A 24071-nucleotide genomic window follows, 5' to 3' on the forward strand; every position below is an offset into this window, starting at 1 on the left:
CACAAAATGGTGCCTTTGCTGATATGATGATGAAGTAGCTGCTGTAGTTGGGTTAGGTAGTTTAGAATCACTGAAAGTCTCCATTGCACGCTCCCAACAGGTCATATGTCCATGCAAGCTTGATCCAGGGGCCTGATTTACCTTTAACCTTATGTGGTCACACTTGGAATGAATAAGAGCTTAGATTCAACGACAACTGATACCCACCTACAAAGGAGGTGACAGCCGAGCTTTGCCTGTTTGTCAGGCTGAGTTCTATCTGTTGCTGTCAGGCAACTTTCTCAAGTTATGTAAATCTACCTTTAAATTTCATTTCTGTCTGTAAAATACCTAATGCTTGTAATAAAGCTTGTGGAAGGAGGCATGCTAACAGAAGAATTCACTTGATGATCTTCTCTTTTACTACAGGTTTTTTATCCTATTCCTTGTATTATTCTGCCTTAGGATGATTGGACCAAACACCTTATATAAACAAGGTGGATATAAAACATAAATTGTAAAGATAAGAAATTTACTTTCCCGTCTCTTAGGGAATATGTACAAGCAGATCCTGAATATTTGGCAGTTAGCCTAATGTTTAAAAAAGGCTCCAGAACATGTCAGAAAGTATTTAATAGATGATTGCTGATGACCAGCTGCCAGTCAAACGTACAAAACCCAAACCACACAGGCAGAATAACAAAAGACTCGGTAGTTCTACCTACATCCTCTTAGATTACATTAGGCCAAATACTAAATAGGAGGAGGAAAAAAGATAGGTGGAATGGAACTTAAAAACTAACAATTAGTTATTTGCGGGAGTTCCCTTATTTTTTCATGTATATGCCTGGGTTGTGCAGCAGAAATGAAATCCTAGTTCAGAATGTGTAATTAGAATATAAAGTTGGTTTTATTTTAACTGGAGTTTTGATGCCTGTTGACTTAAAATAAATCTGTAGGGTTTCTGTGATTTGGGTGGAAGGGTAGGAGGGGGATTTTCAGACAGTAACAGTTTTTTCAACAATTATGTATGGACTAGGTTAAATTCTGGAAAAAAATAATTTGGTGTTTTGAAAAATAATAGAATCTGCTGTTAAATCGCTGCTCTACAACGGTTACTTTTAAAAACAAGAGTTTACCACATTTGAAAATGGTAGGGAAGCATCTTTGAAAGCATGTAAGTTTGTATTTTAAAAATAATAGCTTTGGATTGTCCCCAAAGTAATTCTTATTTTGATTTCTCCTTTTGCTCTCCAAAATGTAGTGTACCTTCTTACGGATTTGTAGGGACTGTATTTGTCTTCAGAAATTCAATATTATGAGATAAAAACAGGCTTAATAAGCACAAATTGGACAGTGGTCATGAGACTAAGTTGACCTATTAATTTTCAGGAAGTCTTAAATGCTAAATAATTCTGTTAATTTGTGGTCTTTACATGTGTCATATCTCTTACAAGGTTTCACAACAAAGAACTTGCTTTGGCTACAGTGATAATTCAGAAGGAAAGCGGGTAATGACCCGAAGCTCCTGAAAGGTTTGCAAGGGGTGTAATAGTTTTACGGTTTCTACCAGATGCAGCATTATCTTCAGCTTATTTTTATGAGAGACTTGGTTGTTTGGTTGGCGTGTGTGTGTAGATGTTGGTGCATCACTTATATGTGCTTGTAATACCTGAGTGGTCCCTTTTTTATTCTCCTTTCCTGCTAATTTCTACTGACTCTAGTGTTTAAATATTGAATAAATTTCAAGTATTGCTGGATCAGAGTTTTTCAGATACATCAATTATTTTGTGATTAAGAAGTCAGCTATAGCTGATGCTTTGCTGGCAGGCCTATTGGGCTTTGTGTCTTTTCATTGTTAACGTGCTTATGAAATAAACCTAGGTGTTCAGAAACTTGTAATTAGTCTTTCTGCTCTATATTAAACAAGTGTTGCTGTTGCCTTTTAAAGGATGGTGGCATATTGCTCCCTTGGAGGCACAGTGGAAAAGTGGAAGGAGTCAGTGGTCAGGAAAAGGATGATCCTCAATAGATATCAGATGCCGTAGGGAAGATACCTTAGAAAGACTGAGACTGGTGAACTACTCAAAAAAAGGCTTCAAAGTACCAGCCACTGGAAACTGTAAGCTCTCTATATGCTTACAATGAGGTGCATAAAACATAAAGCAAGATTACTTTGTATCGTCACTGTTTTACAAACTACTTTGTCATATGCACCCCGAGCTCCAGGAGAAAGGTTGTGGTCCCAGCTGTCTCATTGATCATATGCCACTAGTCATTGCAGCACACACAATTGAATTGCTTTTCCCTCAGGGAAACAATGTCTCCAGGTGTGCTAATAATAAAATTAATAGCTTAGAGAAACTGCTTGCCACAGCAGCTGTGGCTCTACAATGAGAGGATCGATTCCAGTGTTTAACTGTCCTAATTCCATAGTGGATACCCAACTCAGGCACCGCTGAGATGCGTTCAGTCTCACAGTTAATCAATACGTCCCTGATTTAAAACACAGAACCAAGATTCAGGATTAGAAGTCTTTCTGAATAAAAGGATCTAGGTTAAAACTGTCAACACCCTTCAACTATTATCTTAACATAAAAGTTAGGAGTGCTTTAGCTGATGCCTCCACGGGAAGTAAACGTGGTACTACTGAATATGTCCTACTCATTTTGTGAAATATTGGCTTATAAATATTAGAACATAAAATGGCACTTAAATCATCCTGAGCTGGCATGTTGTAGAGCTTCAGGAATGTTGATTGTAATTGATAATATTACTTTAGTGTGGATAATGTATGTAGTCGTACACCGTAGTTGTTACTCTGTCAGATAGTGGTGCTGTCCGTAGCCACAGATTTGACTGCCAGCAATGTGTCTTGAGGGGCACACATGCTTTTCATGTTGGATTTTGAGGAGATCTCAATTCTGAATGCTTATAAATGTCAAGGTTTGGCCTGTGTATGAAAGAAAATATGCATTCTTATAAGTTGATAGCGGGAAGTGAAAAAGCATTGCACATTACTGATGGAACAAGTGGCTGAAATTTCAGTGACAGCTTCTTAGTTGCAAGAGGAAGGAGAAATTTGTTAAAAATCACAGCTTGTTTGCTGAAGCTTTTTTTTAACCTATAATTTGGTCTAATGACAGCCATTATTGTTACTTGTCGTGCTTATATCCTTAGATGATTACAACTCCACCACAGCTACCTACCACAACTTAGTACAGTTAGTGAGGGAGGCAGCTGGAAGAGGTCTGAGACATTTCTGTCAGCCATTAAGCATGGCAGTTCCCTGCAGAGGGAAAAGAAATTCTCCTTTCCCCTCCCTCAGATTTCAGTGAAAGGAATCGAAATCAGCTCTCCCTATTGCATTCGATACTACCAGAGGAGTATGGCTTCATTTGATTCTTTAGAGTTTAAGAAATCTAAGGATAACCGTTAGAAGTTGTTTGAGAGTGCTGCCCTAATCCGGTGGAAGGCTGTGGGCAATTGGAGATGGTAGCAGACCTGAGAAAAATAAAGGATTTAAGGAAGAAAGGCTTCTAAACAAGTGTTAAGTATTAAAATGTTGTTCATAACCTAGAAAAGATTGATGTATGTAATATGAAATGTGTAGAGGTATTGCTATTACTTTCTTTACATCACTTGGCAGAGGGTAGGGAAAAAACTGTCCTGTAACTGAGCTCTGAGCTAACCATGGCGTCATCTGCAAAAGGTCTCGCTGCTGCTCTCATACTCAGCCACCGTACTTGCCAGTAATATGACTTGACAGGGAAAGATGAGAGCAATGAGAAAATCCCTTACAAAAGCATGTTTAGAAGAGGACTTCAGCCACCTCCTATTTACACCAGCAGGTAGGACATCGCTTGTGTGGGTGGGAAGTGCCAGCTCTGAAGAAGTGAAGCGCTGGTGGGATTTGCAGGCCCGTGAGGTGCGCTCTGCACTTTCTCAGGCCTGTTGCTTTTTCTATCAAGACTTTTTTTTGCATTAGTTATGATGACAGATGTGGGCGGGGGGTGCACTTCTATTTTTATCAAGTTGTGTTTCAGTGGCTTTGCTTCGTAATAAATTGCTTTCAGTTTTTAGTCTCGTAATGAATGAAACAACGTACAGAGATAAAATGTCTCAGGCTAAACAGTTTCAAGAGAGTATCGAGGGCCACGACTGGATCACTAATTAGTTGTTTATTCTTTTCTCCTCTGTGTCCTGGTGGCACACACTTTGTACGCAAAGGTTGAGGGCAAGAAATAAAGATAAATTTATTAAGCAGCAACAAACTTTTTCCTAAATGGGGAACACGGCCTAGTTAGGAGGGCAGGCAGAGTCTGAGAATGGGGCTATATGGCATGTTGCTGAACAATCACTTGAAGTGATTGCTGGGAGCTAACGGTAGGAATGAAAGCAATCCTTTGTGGGTATAGATTGTTTGAATAAATAAATTTGTTAGGAAAAATGTGCTTTGAGTTACTCAGATACGCTGCTGGACAGAGGCTTCCAATGGGGAAGCTCTTAAAGGTGCAAATTAGAGTTTGGTCTGTTGCTTCAATGCATTTGCAAGTAGTGGGGCTGAGAGTCTGAGTAGCGTTAGGAGATCTGTAGGATTGTGTTCTGGAAGAAGTCCAAGAAATTGGTTTTATCTGAAGAACAGAGTTCAGATGGGAGATCAAAGAAATCATGCTTCTCCTACCATATGAGGGTATTGGTCTAAATGAGGAGTCTCTGTTAAGACCTCTCTTTTAGGTCCCACTCAATGAAGACTTTTTTTTTTTTTTCATTGTTTTTTCAGAAGTTTTTCATTGATCTACGAAATATATGGATTGCATTTTCAGTCTTTTCTGAGCAGCTGCAAGCATTCATGTCTATTAAAACCTGTCATTTTCAAGAAATGAGTGTATGCTTCAGTAGTATGCCTAAGTTGTCTATTATTCTGTGTTCGGAACTTGTGCACTGAGACAGGAGTCCTACTGACCAGACCGATACATGATTGCATATTTAGAAGTGTAACGTAAGGAATAAAAGTTTCCTCATGCAGTATCACAACAGCTATTTTGTCCTTGGTTATTTCTGTTTTCATTAGTTCTTTTCAGAGCATACATATTAAGTGAAATATTCTCTACAGCTGTCAGGTAAAGCGTGTCCTTCCAACATACGACTGCAAGTTGCTTGCTCACTCCAAGATATATTGAATACCATTACACAGTAAATTACCTGGTAGGCATCCTAGTTGTTGTGTGAGTGTAGTTTTTGTATCTGAATTTTTTGCATAATCTAAGGTGGATGTTTCAGAAGTGGTGTGCAAGTCACATAGCAGTAGAGCCTGTTGATGATACTGGCCTACCCGTTTTTTGTTGTATTAGAAAATGCCATTGAATTTTTTATTGTATTTTAAAGTATATTCAGCTTTAAGAGAACTAGTTTCATAAGCTGCAGAGAAGCATCAGTAACTGAATAATAAAGAGACAGCATTTAGTTTTCATTAACATTACACTTACTAGATTAAAACAATGAATTTTTATTAAATAGACTTGTATAAGAAGTCATTTCGATTAAGACGCTGTCTTTTTATGTAATGGATGTTGGTTCCATACAGGGTAACAGATGAAAATTGCCTTTAGAAAAAAATAAAAAATGTGTAGAGAGAGAGGGAAGCAAAGGTTTTTCTTCATGGCTTGCCAATACTCACAAACACAATTTAACAATTCTTTTGTCTGCTTTTAATTTTATAGAGTTAACAGTTGGCTTAAGGTCATGATGTATATTTTATTTGTTAAAGCCCTTCTTTAGATGTTCTGCATCGGTACCTTAGAATTGCGTGTGTCTACCTGTAAATAAGTTGGTTTCAAAGAAATTCTGAAAAGCATAGCGCTTCGTATCATACACATCTGTAATAAACCCTATCAAGATTATAATTATAAATTGAAACCTACATTTTGTTTGCATTTGAGCTGGACTTAGGCTAGCCGGCACAGAAGGAAGGCGAGTGAGCTGGGCAGCAAGCGGTGTGCAGATGCCCAGTTCGGGGGATATCCCGGGGGTCCCTCTAGGTCTCAGCTCCCTCACTGGAGCCCAGAAAGCATGGTGCTTTGGGTGTTGTCTGGAGTAGGAAGAACAGCTGGTGCAGCTGCTGGTGCAAAGCTGCGAGTTCGGTTCTTAGATTTTAAATTGAGAGGAGGCGGCAGCTCTGTGGGAAGCCTTTTCCTACTACCTTCACCTCTCTCTTTGTACCCCCTCTGCATTCATAGGGACTCAGGGTGGCAGAGAGGAGACCCATCTGAAGGAAGTTCATCCTAAGTTGTCATTATTCCTATTGTACTGATGACTTCTGTGTGCAGCCAAGAGAAAGAGTTGGAGAGGGGGAAGCAAAATTCTGTGCTAAAGCTCTGCTGAAACTAAATAAACTCTCATAAGGGGAAAAGGCATGTTTTCTTTAACCCTTAGGCTATCTCCTTGATAAATTTCAAAGGTTTGCTGTGAGCAACAGAGGTGTTAGTACTTCCTAAGTAGCTTGTAAAATGTGAAGCTAAGCCTTGAATTAAGATGTTAAGCTTTGTACAAGTCTTATCAATCCCTCCTGTAACATTCCAGTATAACTTCCCACAACGCAAAGTTTTGATTTGTAATGGCATTAAGAAGGTAGTGCCACACAAGTGCAGATCTCTGTCTTTGATTATTTTTTTAAAATTATTTTTAAAAACAATTTATTTAATAATAATATAAGGTGCCTTTTGTGGTGTGTAAGAACAAGTATGTTGTACAAAAAAGAGCATTTCCTTTTATTTATAGATTCTCTAGTAAGAAGGTGTTGTCAGGGATTAATTCTAATCATATTCAAACTCTCATCTCTTAAAAACTAATTCAACAATTAATCCAGGACAGTGTTTTCAGTCGTTCCTGTAAATGTGGCTTTGTGTTACCATTCAAAGTCTAAATATCTATAAGCTACAGTTGTAGAACACAGGCATGGAAAAGAAATAGAAATGCATACTAATTCAAAGGCCGTGGTCTTTTATTATCCTTTTAATGAATAGCTGAATTACACTGCAAGTTTATAAGCCTTCTGTGAATATTTTGCTTTCTTGCACAATGACTGTTTAGTCTCACTTGACCTCAGTGAAATTACGAGAGGTGAATCTGATTATTAGTTACAATCTGAAATACTCTTTGATCAATTTTGTCAGCATTGCTTTTTCCTGTGGGATGGACGCAGGCTCCTGAAAATGGCTGTAGTACTTCTATGAGTTTGGGGTTTTCTTCCCCTCCTTTTTCCAGTGCTGTGGAGTCAGAACTTAGGAGGAGGAGGATCTTGTTTCCATCCCTAATTTCTTTACCATTCTTTTTACTTTTATTCTGTGGTAGCCAAATGCGATTGCTTGATAACACATCTGAGCTTTTGTCCATCAAAATTAAAGGATATGTAATACATAGTGTGCTGGAATACTTACAGAAAAAAAAATTACAAACATGGGTGCTCAAAAGGCAGAGGTCTGAGCTGCTAAGTTACTAGGAAGTCTTTTTTAGGCAGTTACAGAAAGAGAAGACTGTAAAAGAAATTTTGAAAGAATAGTAAGTAATATTTATTAGATACTTAATGTACACAAGATAAGGCTGACATTTCATTTCATAGATACATTCCTAAGACTGTAGAACATCAGCATCTTAGGAAGGGAAAATAATTGATATAAGAGTTTTAGGTCATAAATGTGAAATAAACCCTCTCTCTATCATTAATACCAGGTGATGTCAGTCACTTCTCTCATGCAAATAATCACTATAAATAGAGCAATTACTACATAAGCAGTCAATTATAATCTGTTGCACTGTGGAAAAAAACCCACAGTGCATTGGCTTGCTGTCATTTCCAGAAAGGGTTTAACCTTTTACTAAAAAATAAGTGTTATGATTCAGTGGGAAAGATCTAGAAAAGCTGCTAAAAGGGAAGAAGAAAGTGGTGTTTCTTTCACTTGCGTAGGAGTTAGAAAGTTTACCATTCTTTAGCTGAGTTCCGTTTCTTTCTAAGATTATTCAGATTGAGATGCTAGATTCAAATGAAGATCCTTTGTCTTTGCAGGGTCACAGGGGCCACAATTACTATTTGACTAGTAAGAGGAAAACTTTTTGAGAAAAATGGTCACAGCTGCAGTTTAGTTCCTCTAGCATTTGTTCAGCAGGGTGGCATAACACAAGGCGTTCCAGGACTGACTCAGCTCTTCAGCAGATGTGGATTGTTTACAAACCTTTTTTTTTTTTTTTTTTTTTTTTGTGTTCCTGATTAACTTTTGTCATGTGCCTTAAAAGAATTCTGGCAAGCATTAAAGTTACTGAGTGACGAACCACAGTTGCAGAACTTTACGTGTAGATGTTAATATGATACACCAAAATAGAACCACTTGCTCTATTATTTAACATTTCTACAGTTTATATTGTTGTTATGGATAGGTAGTGTCATGGTAAGTAGTTCTTACTGTGTTCCAGTCACACTATCAGTTTCTTCACTCTGTGTTGTAGAATTAGAAACAACTGATACATGTATTTGCAACACTCAGACTCTGTGATTGTAGAGGCTTCATTAGATACGTTTGGACACCAGAGTGTCCACATTCTGCGCTAGAAAACCCCAAAGTAAACAGAATTTTTGAGTAGTAAAATGTGGAGCGATGGTCAAAACTGGAAAGAGAAATGGGATATGAGTACTAGAACATTAAATTAATCTCCTAGAAATAAATGGAAAGGTCAGTTAGATGAGAAGACTGTTTACATGGGCAGGGCAGATGATGGAAGCGATGACATCAGATGCATTTGTAACTGGACTCCAGAACTTTTGGACAGGTTTCCTGCTGATAGCAAGGGAGAAGCTCTGTGGCCTCTGCTTCCATCTATAAGTCTGAGCTGTGATCTTGAGGCGTATTAATGGGCTGCTCTGCTTTTTTATTGAGTTGGGACTCTGTATGTCTCCGTTAATACGCCGTAGTGAATATGGTAAATGTATGTGCATCATTAGTAAAATCTGGGAAGAGAGATTTGATACGTCTTGATACATAATCAGTGATTCTCAGGTCCTTAACAGTCTGTTTCACAGTAAAAACAAATATGTTGCTCTTGTATTAATATTATATCCTCCGCTATCCCCATTCGGATGTATGTTTAAATGAAGAAGAAATCCTCACTGTATTATTTACATACACTGCATAATATATGAGCAGCACTCACTGTTGAATAAGCTGAATTTAACTGACATGGTATGTTATTGTAATTACTGTAGTCATAACAGTACTGAAACTTTTCCTAACAGCTTTCCGTCATTGATGCTTTTTGAATAGGTAGACTTACCGTACTGGGGAGAGCTTTTTCAAACTGTGATGGAGGTAAGTGGCTGTGTGAGCTGAACAGATTTTCCTTCTGGAAATAATCACCGTACAAAGTGAGACACGTTCCTGAAATTCTGCATAGGAAAATATGTGCAGCCCTTGATTATCTGTGGTAGCTACAAATAATTATAACTACTCGGTGCTGAACATTGAACTTGTTAAAAGCAGTAGCCTTTAAAGGCATCGAATGATTAGGAGTGACCTCTTCAATCAAATACATCTTGAGACTAAAACAGACTGTAAAAGTGCATACCTCAAACACGAGGTAATTCTGTTTCTGAGACGCAGAGAAAAGGAAGGTCAGACCTATACAGAAATTAGAAATTGTGTAATACCAAGGAACAGGGGTGTAACACTGCAGGACGGAAATAAAATCCGGCTCCCAATTTGTGAGCTGTTTCATATAAGGCTGCTGTGCTAGAACACAGGGTTTATGGATAGGAAATTTAATTTTGAGACCTTTTACATATAAGAAATACAGTTCTCAGGAGGTGAAACTAAAGGGAAAAAAGAGATCTGTTTGTTGTTTATATTTTTATTCAAAGTGTTTGAGTTGGTTGTTTTGAAAAATGCCTGAAGTGAATCAGATACAGTGAAGAAATCTTTGGGGTTTAATTACACAGTACTGCCACCTAGCATCAACTCACAGATTTGTATGTGTGTTTGTAGATTTACAACTGTATCGCTCTCAGGCTTTTACTTAAATTTAATTTTCTGTTGAACCTTGTTATGAGCTTTAAGAGTATAAGTGTCTATGCTGAAAAAAAGACATTTCTTACATGGTAAAACTCAAAGTGAAAAGCTTTTTAATTCAGACAAATGAAAACAGGAGTAGTAAAAACTTTTTTGTTAAGTAGATATAATTAATATTACAGTTAATATTAAGGGTTTCCAAGTTTGTCTTGCTAGATGCCATGTTAATGAATGTTACTATTTTAGCAGCTCTCAAAATAAAATGTTTCATTTTCAATTAGTGTTGTCCTTCCAAAATCCAGCAGAAAATGGAACATGAAGAAATCTCATGTTTTTAGTGCACATACCCCCATTTTACATGTTCCTAAAAAGAAGAATGTCTGTGGGGTGGTAATAAACAGGGTCGCAGTTATTAAGACATGACTGACTCTGTATGCGTCAGCAACTAGATATTTTATGTTTGGAAGTTTGTGAGATTTGTTGAGGTACTTCATGCTGACATACAAGGGAAGTACCAGCTTTCTCAATCATATATCCTTTTAGTATAGCACAGTGTGAAGTCTTCCGTGGCACTACTCTCGAGTGTAGTGTGAAGTTAACACACCCAATCAAAAAGCTACTTTGTCTTAATAATCTTTTAGTGCTTTGTTCTATTTTATTTCACTTTATAGCAAGTAAAAAAACCAACCAACCAACCAACCAAAACCCAACCAAAAAAAACAACCCAACCAAAAAACCCCCCAAAATATTGCGCTTAAATCGGTGCTGTGTTTAATGAGTCCTTTATAGGATGTAATACCAAGTGTTAATCAATAGACATGCCAGAATAACTTCCAATACAACCTTGTAGAGTTTTTAAAATTAATTCTTATTCAAATTATTGACTTGTTGTGACTTACTGGGGTTGCAATTGGAGCAGTTTTTCATCCTAATTAGGAGGTTAGGTTCCACTGCTCAAACTGCGGATAATAGTGTAATGATTGTCATCTTGAAACATAAAAATCGATGTGAGATACTATCAAAATCTGCCGACTGTCACAAATTATGGAAATTATTCAGGGTTTTAGAAACACTGCTAAATAGTGCTTCCTTTTATTCTTTATAACATATTCAAGCACAGCTACTCAAGAGAATGCCTACTAACATAAAGCAAATATCAAGTGGTTCTCAGATAGCTAGGGCCACCTCTTAATCTGTGACATAATTTACAAATATTTTAGGGGAGATAAGGAATAGTCTTATTTTTTTCTAGTATTAAAATCAAATACCTTATTACAAATTTTGTAGCAGGGTTATATTTCAGTTAGCACTGTGCTCTGTTTTCTGGTCAATTTTATTTGTTTAAGCAATAATGAAACTAGAATGTGAAGGTAATGACCACATACATGCCTGTACATTTCCTTCACTGGTAACATCCTGAGAGTTGCAAAATCTTAGGTCATTCTATAGATACATATTCCATCTTTACTTTCACTGTTTTCACACTGCTATGTCAAGGGTCAAAAATGAGAGAGGAAGAAAAAAATGTTAGTTGTCACTGGGGCTGTGCTTCAGTTAGAGGTTATTTATAGTGAGTTTGTTTTTAATATTTGATGTACACAGACCTTTCCATCTCAGTCAGGTGTAAATCTGAAAACCTCCTCTGCTATAATTGCTTTTGGAGATCTATGGGAGGTTTTAAAGGCTCCCATTGATTCTGAAAATAATCTGAAGAGAGTATTTTCTGTCTATTCAGATTAAACATCCCATCAAATAATAACGAAGGTTTTTTACTAAGACTACCCAGAATATTTGCTTGTAGAAAGAAATAAATAAATATCCAAATACACGAAATGTGCGATTACAGAAGTGAACAAGATACATGCTATTTGATTAGTCCTTTACAAATTACTATATAGTTTCCCATTTTGTCTGTCCTGTCTGCAGAATTTATTCTCCCACCTTCTTAGGTTCCATAATGAGAAAAGAGTGTTCGGCATTTGGATGTTTGGGCGTGTCATGTGTAAAGGGAAATGAGGAGCAAAACCTCTGGATTCAAAAGAAAACTAAGCTAAAGCTTGCATGCGAATATTCAGCAAGTTGCCTCCATGTTGGTCCTTGTCTCCCTGGAAGTACCTTAAATCAACTAATTTCAAGTTTTGTAATGAAATACTACAAGTTTGGGGTCCAAATCTTACATCTTATTTTGCCTTTTCTCTTCATCATCTATGTACATAGGGAATTGGTGAAAAGTCTTCCTAATGGTCTTTTAAAAGGACATAAGATTTTAGAGATAAAAAGCACAGAATCACAGAGTGGTTGAGGTCGGAAGGGGTCTCTGGAGGTCATCTTGCCCAACCTTCCAGATTATGTAAGACTTCTCAACTTTCTTCTTTTCTTTTTGAAGACTTTCTATTAAAAAATAGCGTTCATGCCATTTGCAAGCATGTTCAGTCCAAATATGGGTTCCAGTTGGAGTTTAAATGGACGAATGAAAGTGGTTCTTCATACAGCAGGTAGCCTGGGCTTGTGAGCCTTCACGCCAACACACAGTGTGGCTGCAAAAAATTGACATAGGCTCCAGAGGAGACTGAAAAGTACTTTCAGCTTGAGTTTCCTCACATCAGTTCGAGTAAATCCTGAGGTAAAAGGACTCTGAATTTCAACATGTAAAACCTACATCCTCTCTCCTTTTTCCGTGGATTTCTGCTTACCGCCACTGCTGCAAACAGGATGCTGTGTGGGACGGACCTGTTGTCAGAAAGACTTCTGTCCTCCTCGGGTACTTACTGGGAAGCAGCAGTAGGTGTGGGGGAGAAGGGGAGGAGGCCCAGTGCGTGAGAACTGCAGGTTTCAGATCTCGATAGAATTGCCAGCTGCCTTAATTTTAAATTTCAATTGTCTGTGCTCTACCGATGTCCTGTAGAGAGAGAACTTGGCAAACTTTCCGTTGCTGATGGTAGGATAACAGCATTGCTTTGCTGTGTTTTAAATGTATTTGAAGTTTAAGAAATGGAGAGGCCTTTTACAAAATTGTAGACCAGGGTGTGATACAGATCTCTTTCCTGACAAGTATATGTTTTCTCTCCACTTCTTAGGTTTTAAAATGTGCATAGTGTGAACATGGCATACATGTCCAATGACCTTGAGATGTTATTGTCTGCTGTTGCTCAGACATTTGGAATCGGCTGATATGTAACTCCGTATTGTGAGGAGTTGACTGAAATTCTAAATGGTGTATTTAAATTTTAATGCAAAGGTATTTTTGACAAAATCAAAACTTTTACTGGTATGCAACGTGGCGTTTTCATTGAAAAAGAGCTTCCCAAATGACAATGCTAACCCTGCTTGGGGGCAGAAACTGGCAGAATTCTCAGCTGATGCAAATCAACGTCTCTCCATCAACTCAGTGGAGGTGAAGTGATTTATAGGAGCTGCAGAGCTCGTAATTATCATTATCTTTGTGTGAAGAAGATAAAACTGGCTCTGAAGATCTACACAGTAGATTATGACATTATTTGAAAAGTGTTTATTAACCTTAGAGCATTAAACAGACAGTAGCTTCTGGAATCTGTTATAAGAAAATATCAGATTTCTATAACTTGAAAAAGAAACAATAACTTTGTCCTTCTCATTAACATCACTTACAGCTTAAAATAGCTATGCCTATGGTTTTGTAGGCTTTTGAAAACATGCAGATGTGTCCATATTTGGATTCAAACCTCCACACTGCTAGCGTTAACTCACCTGTCAGTAATTCTTTGAATTGCTTGGATGATGAAACAGAATTTGTTGGAAGAAAGCCTCTTCTATCAACACTAATGCCATATTCCAAAATTTAGGTCTTATTAAATTCTTTCTAATATAAAACACGGAGAATTGCGACTACAATAATTAAAATCACATTAACTAGCACAGGCTGCTTTTCTCTATTATAGTGTCTAATTCAATCCTTAGTTTGAAAACAAAGCAAAACATAATTTTAGTTAAATGTTTGTTGAATAAGAAAAGAAATGTTTTGCTTTGTAGACTCTTTAGAAACAATTAAGCATTAGCGCTGTCAAATAGTGAATTACAAGTGAATTCAGTTTAAAGTATGTGAACCATACATTCTTTGAAATTTGCCTGAAAAGACTCATTATAAAACTAATGCTGTGAAAAAGCACGCCTTTTCAAACTTGGGTGAAGCACCTCAGTACTTTTTGTAAGTGGCTGCACATGTTTTCAAAGCATTCGAGTAATGCCTAAAAACCTTCCAAAGTACCTTTCAACCAGTAAATTTCATATTCAGCGCATCTGTGTTCCTACAAGACTTGCAGTAATAATCAGACTGGTGAACTATATATTATTTTTTTTAAGATCGATTTAATGCTTTTATCGATTTGAGGCAGATAAACTCAATTGTGCATGAAATCTTATTTATTTTGGGACAAAGGGGAATTGAGTCTCGGTGAAAAAAAAAAAATATCTTCCAGGGAGGAAAAGTCTTTAGACTTAACTTTTTAAGGCATGTTCGGCATGCTTAAAAATTCATAATTTTGGTCAGTATTACTTGTTGGATTTCGAGTTTGGTCTATTAGTGCATTTTAGATCCGGGACAACAGTTACAAGTATTATTGAATGGTAATGCAGATACCAGGGTAACATATTAGTTATTTTTCTTTTATCAACCCATTTCTCCAAGTGACTGTTACTGGCTAGTAATTATTACTTCAAAGAGTTGCATATAAATATACACAGTAGAAACTCATTAACTTTCAGTGGTTTTGGAAATGCACATGAGGAATGGCTGAATTTTGCAAATCTGTGCTGTTGCCCCACGCAGGATTCATTTATAAAGAGAATTGTAGATTGTTTCAAATGTAACTCCACCTAGAATTTGTGAAACCAAGAGAAATGAAGGAGGAGGATTTCCAGAAATGCAGATGGGTTTGGGGAGCAGTCAAAATTAGTTTGTAAAAGCAGAGGCAAAAATGGGTCAAAATCAAGTAGCTGAAACCCAATGAATGTTAATGAAGTTCTGATTATAAACAGGAAAAAGAAAATCTTATGTAGTATCAGTGTACTGCTGAGAAATGTCTGTACCATGCTCTGACCTTTATTGGTTTCCTTTTATTATTTTATTTTTATTATTTTTTAACTTTATCTGCTGCACTACGAATTTTGTACCTACTTGTCCATTAAATCTGTTTTTGATACTTTTGGTGTGACTTGTTTCGCTTTTTGTGACACCGTGGTCTAGAGCAAAATTCTCTGCTGCCTGGAATACTTTTTTCCGTTGATGTTACTGTCTTTTATTACTGTACGTGATTACAGCTCTAACGTGAGTCAAAGAGGTTTGGTTTAACTATGGAGCTTGAACACAGCATTTTTAATCTAATGTGTGTACGGTTTAGTAGAAATTATGTGTGATTTTCGTGATATGACACCTTGTGTTTCCAAAGTTAACTTCTTACTGGGAATGGTAAGGAAACATGCTTTTGGTCCTTCTGATAAATTATGAGATCGGTAGACTTAGCCTTAGATTTATCTGATTTCTGGAATTCTTAGGAAGTATGGATGAGTCTCTCTATATAAAGCAATAACTTTTAAAAGCATTTTTATTCTTAATTTAAAAAAAATTTAATTAGCTGATATGTCACAATTTCATGTTGAATTACAATTTTTAAATCATAGCCATTGGAAGCACCGATCTGACCATCCATCTGCTGATGCACTTGCACTGTATCAGAGCTAATATTAGTGCAGTCTAAATGGAGTCATGGAACTACGGACCAATTTGTGTTTCATTCTTATCACTTGAAACTCAATTTCGAAATGGGACATTTCCTAATTCTGTAGTCTTGATTATTGGAAAGTATTCCAGTAGCCTAATGTAAGTTTTTGATACTGAATATAAAAACATGTCAGATGGCTAAATGACTTACAGAAAGGCAGATATCTAACATTTTTCACTTCTGCAAAATAGAGGGGAAAGTTTGCTTCTTCAGGCTAGAATTTCTGAGAACTAGTATTAGTTCTGAAAATTTAAGCCAATCCAACTGGAAAACCGAGGATTCCATCAAGATATCTAGATTTCATTGAAGATATTTATAGGAAATGAGATAAATAGTTTTATTTTATGCTTAATTCTCTACTTTCAAATAAAGGTTTTTCTAACTACGTAAATTCAGCTGCAATTTAGGTTACTACAGGTCTCTTGGGGAGTTGCCTAAATCTTAGGCATTGAGATTTGTGTGGTGTAGAGTCTCTGCTCTGCAGATCTTGTAATGTATAAATATAACCACCAATTCTAAATTGCAAAGAGATAAACCTGATCTGCAAGCTGCTCTTAGGGAATTGTATTTCTTTTTCTTGTGCTCTTTTTTGCATTTTATTATTTTAGTGTGTGACCATCCTATTACACTACTTTAAAAAACAAAACAAAACAACCAAAAAATGCCCAAAAAAATGTGGTTGAAAGTTGACCTGAAGCTTAAAATTAAACAATTAAAAAAATAATAAAGCAACAAGCGTTCATGCAAGCTGCTTTGTTCTTGACAGTATTTTTATGAGAACGAAGTATGGGACTTACAGCCAAAGTAAATAAATATCTTGTTTATGTATTTGGAAAAATACCCTATGCATAAATTCAAGCAAGGAAATTTGTAAGTTTGTATGTATATCAGATCTTGACTGAAACTTACTTTTCAATCAAAATTGTGGAGTTGGACAGTCTTGTTAAATTGCTGAAGCTTGATTTATGTTGCTTCTCTTCTCAGCTGTTAACTCTTGGTGTGCTTGCTCGGTCTGGAGTTGTCATTCCTTTAGCTTCCCTCAAGCAATGGGAATGAAACAGGGGAGAGCTGAGTGATCAAAGTGGAAAGTCTTTGTTCTTATGGTAGCTGAAAAAAACAGTCAATCTCTAATGGTGTTAGAATTGAAACCAGTTTAGTGGTTTATTCACAGATTCTCAGTTTGTTTGTTTTTTAATCTAATTGCATATGATTAAACAAGTACTTGTTTTCTTTTTCTCGTTTAAATTCTAGCTGCTTGTATAAGCACAAAGCTCTTGTCTGTAGAAAGTTGGCTGTATGGTTCAGGGAGCAGGTTTTCTAGACTGAAGTCAGTCTGCATTACTAAGAAAGGAGGTGTTCGCGCTGCCTAATGCACTACGTTCAGATACAGTCTTCTCTGTCACCTGTTACTCTGTGTTACTGGAAAGACAGAACTAGAGTTGTCTAGAGTCCTTCAACAGTTTCTGTCGTGCGGTCGTGCTGTAAGAGATGTCACTTACGAAATACTCAAACATACAGTTTTTAATCCTGGTCTTTTTTGGGTAGGAGACTCTGTTTTGGGGAGTATGAGGTGTATAGGTTTTATAAGAAGCTCTTTAATTCTGAGGTACCTGGTGTTCTCTTGTCAGTACCTGAGGACCCACCTTACCTGGCCTTGGCCTGAGCTCAGGGATCTGGCACCTCTGGGGCTTGGTAGTCACAGTCTCAACCACTCTGTGCAGAATTGCTTTCATAGAGTCACATATGCATGCCACTGAAAATGGCATCAAGAAAGAAATTTCTTTTCTTTTACGTCTTGCTTTTTGTTTTTTATTTTAATAATTCAGAAAAGATTTCATGCAAGTTAGAAATTACTGAGGTAATTTGGACGACTGAGTAAATTGGTAGTGGTATATGAATCGTTTTACCTGGAGGTCATTGTGTGTCTCAGTATTGACCTAAATTTACAATTTGATGGCTCTTAATGTATATGAAAAGCTTTGTCAGATACCATTCCAATTCTGATTCCTAGTAAATTAGGTTAAAACTGTTCATAGTGTATTGATTTCAGTTCAGGATAATAAAGCATTTATAGTGTTTATTTCCAGTTTCCTTCCTGCTCTGAGAGTTACAGAGATCGGAGACTGTTTCTCCCCCTGCCTGTAAGGCAGAAAAACCTACTGAAGCTAAGGGAGGCTTTAAATAGCAGGGTTGCTCCATGAATTTGCTCTTTTCTGCCTCAGTAACTTTATGTATTAAATTTTGGGACTGCAATGCTTTCCTTTGTGAAGAGGAGAAATGCTTTAATGGGTGGAGGCTTAGTTAATTCATTTGTGAAAGATGTAGTAGGATGTTACTTACTGTAGTCTTTGTCCAAGGGGTTGAGGTGCATGTGTGACTACCATTAAGCCAGAAGTGGTGTCTGGGTGATCAAATTTCATGAACATAGAAATATATTGCTTGAAATTATGGACCAGTCAACGACGATGGCAACTCATCTCAGAGATAACTGCAAAAAAAGCAAGTTACAAAGGATGGTTAATTAGGATACTTTATTGACCCTGCACATCTCAAGAACTACCAACACTAGTTCACGTACTGTATTGAGGTATTCCTTCCTTCACAATTTCTGCTGGCAGAAATGGTCCCTAATCCTCCACAGATGGTCTGCAGCTCTTTGAAGCACTTGTAGGAAAGTGAAGATGCTGGGGAAAAGGTTGAGTATTTAGTTAGTTTGTTTGCTTTTTACACTAAGAAATCACAACTCTTTGATGCAGTTACCATAGGTGACGCTCTCTCTAGAGATCAGTTCCAATTCTTTTGGGTTTCCTCAAGAATAAGACTGTGTGGTGTGTAAAACCTGTAAAATAAAATAAACAAAAAAACCACAGAAAATTTAAAATGGTTTTCTGGCCTACTCAGAGGACAACAGTTCTTCCTCTGACAATAACTAAAAACTAACTCTGGTAGCAATGGATAGACTCCTTCCTGGTTCACCAGGACACCTGTGATGGTCCTGGGGGACCAAACCTTTCCTATACTAATCCCAGGGATGCGGTTATATAGCTGTTCCGTCTGTATATCCAGGCCTAGTAGCTTGTGTTCTCCATGCACAGAGAATTGCCTCTGCTTTGAATTAAATACAGCAGAGAGGAATTGTTAGCCCCCCACCATCCCAGTATATTGGCTAAAAATAACAAGCCTTTGGCAGTTTGGCAGGTGGGATTATACAGAAAGATAAAACACCATTGACTTCTCTGGAGTCATGGGTTCATACCTACTATCTGTGCCATATTCTGCAGTGGAAATAGAAATGGGAGGACTTGGTAGGTAAATCGCTATAACAACTTCAGCTTTTGATTTTTTTTTTCTGTTTTATGGCAATCTGTAGGTTTTCAGATAGAATAATGCGCCCTATATCTCAGTATTGCGCACATACACAGATCTAAAGTTGGTCATTTGCTACATATCTGTAGGATAGGCACAGGTGGATGCCATGCTTGCTGGGCTGCCAAACAAAAGACAAAATCCTCAGTGGAAAAAGAATGTGTCTGCGTTGATTTACATGACATGGGGATGTGGCTGTGACTGGTGGCGTGCTGGACTCGGGTGTTAGAGGTTACAATTCCTTCTCATGTGTTGTTTTCTTTACATTTATTGTAGTGTCATTATAGCATATGGGAGAGTTGTTTTCTTTTGGGGTTATTTTCATATTTTTAAGGGACTGTTTGAAAGTCAGCGCTGTCAAATGACATGTTTGGAAATGTATGAGCTTGCGGAGTGTCTTGGGAATTATGATGGAGCTTGTGCTTGTTACTTTTGTTAAACTGTGCTTTTGGTCCCTATGGATTTTCTTCACTCTAGAACTACATTTTGGGCGTTTTCTGTTCCCTCAGGTGATCTGTATTGTGAAAGTGAAGAAGCAACAAAGCCCATTCTGCTTTCTCTGGCACACCATTTCTGCGTGACTTGCTTTTGTTCTGTCACCAGCATGACTGTGTAGCAAGGACCCCACTGCAGTGATGTTTGCTGGCCCTCTGCAATCTGCTCTATGTGTGCAGATGTAATGTAGCCACTGCCTTATTGTGCTATTGAAGCTTTAAACTCAGCTTTAAACCTGCAAGCTTAGATGAATGTTCTAATTGAAAAGGCGCTGATTTTTAAGGCTGTAAGCTCAGCTCATTTCCGATCAGAACTTCCTGTGCTTCGGTTTGTGCCTATGGTTTCTCCCTCGCCTTTGGTTCCCCTCCCTGGCTCCCTCTTCCAGGGGAGGCCCATTATTAGCCATTGCTTAGCCATCTTTTTGTCAGGTAAAACAAGCCCAGTTCCTTCATTTCTCCACGCAGATCACATGCTCCAGTCTCTTGAGACTCTGGCAGCCTTCCCTGGACTTGCTCCAGTTCATGAACATCTTTCTTGTTTTGTGGGGGGAGCAGAACTCGATGCAATACTGTTGCCATCTGTAAAGTACTGCTAAAAATAATAATATTAAGAAATCGTTTACCTAGGTAGATAATACAGGTTGGCAAAAAAAGAGAGTGTTCAAAGGCCTGTGTTTAACTATGTTTAACAAGTTGGTTATGACTGTAGAGAATTCTAGTTTTATAATGTAATTTTTGTTAAACTGCATTCTTTATTTTTCTTCTCAGTACATAACATCTAATCCTTAGTAGGAGAATCAACTAAGTTTTGTTTTGAAAAACAAAGCTATAAATTTTATCAATTCCAATATCTTTAGAGAATAAGTAATTTCAATAGCTATTTTAAAGTCTTTTCAATTCCATGTACTGTGGATGCAGAACAGGATGTCCGTATAGCTGTACAGATACAATAAATACTTAGTTTAAACCAAGTATCTTCATTGATGTAATAAATTTTATTTTGCAAGAGTCAGTGGTACAGCTCAATATGGTAGGTGAAATAACATTTGGTTTAAATTTATTTTAAATCTTTCTTGCCAGGTTCCCTTAGGTTTAATCTCTATCCTTGTCACAAGATGCTGATCCTTTTGCCTGGAAAGTTAGACCGTGGCAGTTGAAGAATGTAGGCATCTCTGTTCTGGATGCACGGCAATCTAGGCACCAGATGGCAAAATTGTGGGGGCTGGCTTTAATGCAGTGAGCTTAGTCTTGAGAAGAAATTAGACATTGCAGCTTTGTTATTGTTCTGTGAAATGGCAATGGAAAGAAAGGACAAAACGAATTTTATAAAGATTTCTTGCAGTTTTGAGAGTGTTTTTTAACTAGTTACTTCCTTGTGACTGTTCTTGCATTCTAAAACTTGCATGGGGAGTAGGAGATGGTTGGTTGCATTTCTCATGCAGTAGCTTATCTGAGAATATCCCTATGTGAGCTCCCGTGTTCTGTGCTGGTACAGCTTAAGACCTTGCTGTCTCCAGGTGCCTTGAGGCACCTCCTGGTAGGTGTTGGATGAAGATCAAATACCGGATTGAGAATTGTGGCAGCTGAGGAGCCAGGATGGGCTTGCTTCTGACAACTCAGCCACGTGAGCAGTGACTGCTGACAAAATGACACAGAGGAAACCTCTTATCCACCAGCAAATGCCAAGCTTTCTTTGGAGACACCCACAGATAGACTATAGTAGGCAAAATGATGGTCCCATCCAAGACGTCTGCGGAAGGAAGTTGCAGTGTGAGAGTATACATTGGATTACATGTAGTGTCTTAGATGACTAGGTAGCTAACATGTCTTGAAGCATATGGCCTTTTGTCTGGAGTGATTTTTCCTTCAGAGCAGTGTGGCCTTTTTCTTCATGATTTGGAGGTGGAACAGGGGATGTAGTAATGTCTGCACAGTGATTGTGCAATAGTATGAGGTATTTGCTGCTCCTTGTGGCCTTGGACCAGTTGATTTCCTAGAAGGGTATTTTTCTTGACTTCAGTTACTAAAAAGATTTCCATTAATCAAGATAACCCTTTGTGTTGTCTTCTGCTATGGTAATATGCAAGCAAACCTTGCACTGCAGGTTTGGGTGGGCCAGCTTTCAGGGTGACAGGACCTCAATTCGGTCCCTACCAACCGCTTGCTGTGTGGACGCTGGAAGTTCACTTCAGACATGTTAAGTTACAGCTGGTCATGTTGTATAGTAATTGTATTCATTTTATCCATTGCTTTGAGGTTTAATTAATTTTTATAAAGCAATTCATTCTCCTTGATTGAAAGACGGAACAACACTTGAGGTGTAGTTGTTAGCTGAGAAACTTATAGCGCAGCATTCTTACTTCATTACGCAAAGTTTCATCGCTGTGTGAGGTGATCTAGAATTTAAAATGTTTCAGAAAATACTTTTATGGAAGCTGTTGAGATATGTCATCTCTTTCCTGTGCCTTAACATGGTGTTCTGTTGTCTTCCGTTCATGTTTCTTTTTTCCCTTTTTCTTAGCTTACCTTGAACCTTTAAAACAAAGGATCACTTTAGGAAGTTGTTATTTCTGATAAAATCTTATGTTTACAAAAGCAGAGAACTCCCAAGGACTAGGGTTAATAGTTTACACAAACAAAAGTACTCAGTTTTTTCCTTTTTTTTTTTTTTTTTTTTTCTTCCCCCCCTTCACCCTCCCATCCATCCCAGGGAAGTATCAGAGCTTAGTATCAGTGGGTTATTTACTTGTGTAATTGGGAATAGCTGTCTTTATTGAAATTCTACTAAATACTATTAGGCATTTTAAAAATCATTGCATTTTAGTATCATGGTAAGTTTGTACAATCTTAAAAATGGTCTCTAGTAAAGCCGCCTTCCAAGAATATTTTCATAGGTTGACCCTGCTAGCAGGGAGAAAGCATATTAAAGCATCTTGTTAATGAGCATGTGAAAATTGCTAGTATCGTTTTGAGGTAGGAGAGGTTTCATGGAAGCTTTAAAGAAGGAAGGAGAATGTTTCTTGGACAGAATGAGAGGGACTGAGGTAAATTTAGAGTCAAAAGCAGGTGGTGTTCTCAACTGAAATGATAAGTAAAGTACCTAAACTCATAACTGTTTGCATGATTACTACATTTGATGAGTTCTGAGAATAGTCTTGTTGAGGTTTGAAAATTGCTGAGAAACCTCTTCAGCAACATGATCTTCTTAGAGTAGCATCCTCTGATGAAATGTACACATGAGCTTTGCTTGATCTCGCATTCTGGAAAACTTCCCCCTTAACGGTGTATTCATCTATTAAGAGTAAACAAGAAATGAAAGGTATGTTCCTGCTGGTTTTCTTTTGGCTGATCTTTTCCCCAATGGTACAGCTTCTGCTATTGCCAGCAGGAATGAAGGGGCCCAAGAGGTCTGGAATTACAGAATGTTTTAACATAAGGAAGTGGAGAAGAATTAGGAAGGAACTGTCTTAAAATTCTTGGCATTGGACCTGCTTGGATGCAAGAAAAGTACAAGCCCTTTTATGTCAGTTACATTTCTCTAACTTTATAGCACAGTCATATGTTTAAAATCAAAACTCTTGAGTCTCATTTGAAAGCACAGTGCCCAGGAGTTCTCAGAGACAGCTGATGGATTAGCCTGGGTGTGAAGGAAAAGGCTTGTGGAAATGAACAGCATAACGGAAACTATGGGGATAAATAAGGTTTTTGAGAAAACAGAAAGACAGAGGAGCCTGGGAAGAGGACAGAACACTGGAAAATGCTGGTAGAAAATTAAATGAACTAATGACTAAGTGTTGGTGAAAGCAAGAGACAGGTGGAATGGCTGGAGCATAACTTGTGCTCCAACCAGCTTGGTGTCTTGGCTCCATTGCTAATAAGGTTAAAAATCCCATTAACTTAATTAACGTCAGTATTCTACTCTAAGACTAGAAGGAAAAAAGAACATCACCAATGGACAATTAAGTAAAGCAAGTTGTCATTCATTGCATGGGCATTTAGATCTACCTTACTTCTATAAATGTTGATCAGTTTGATCAAAGACTTAATGAAAAATTATTTAGACAATTATTTCCTGATTCAAAAGTATTCTCTAGTGATACGAAACTATTATACAGAATTGTTAAAGCATGCTTAGCTGCATTGTGTTAATTATGCAATGATAAATTATTCTACCTTTCTTCATTAACGGCATTTTAGCAGTAGATAATAGTATTGTTTGTTCTTTCTAGGCAGTAGAAGACTAATAAAGTTCTTCAGGCAATTATTTTTAGCAAATGTAGTCTTTTGAAGTGGCCAGTTTGTATCTGATCTTTAAATCCATTTTGTGAACTTGTTCAGCTATACTAATTTTAAGTAATTGTATTAGTTGAGAAGTTGGCTTGTTGTATTGTTCTGTGGTGAATTGATTCTTTTTTTTTTTT

The 24071-nt window shown here is 37.4% G+C and overlaps 1 protein-coding gene across 1 annotated transcript in view; it reads left to right on the plus strand.

Moving 5' to 3' along the window:
- Positions 1 to 24071, plus strand: part of TENM2 (teneurin transmembrane protein 2) — a 1855021-nt gene that overhangs the window by 1305856 nt on the left and 525094 nt on the right. Inside the window, exon 16 of the mRNA XM_054217271.1 lies at positions 9294 to 9338. The gene's annotated coding sequence lies outside the window, so the exon portion shown is untranslated. The remainder of the gene's footprint in view (positions 1 to 9293; positions 9339 to 24071) is intronic.

The sequence above is a fragment of the Rissa tridactyla genome, chromosome 11 (genome assembly GCF_028500815.1).
Source record: "Rissa tridactyla isolate bRisTri1 chromosome 11, bRisTri1.patW.cur.20221130, whole genome shotgun sequence".
NCBI classification, from domain to species: Eukaryota; Metazoa; Chordata; class Aves; order Charadriiformes; family Laridae; genus Rissa; species Rissa tridactyla.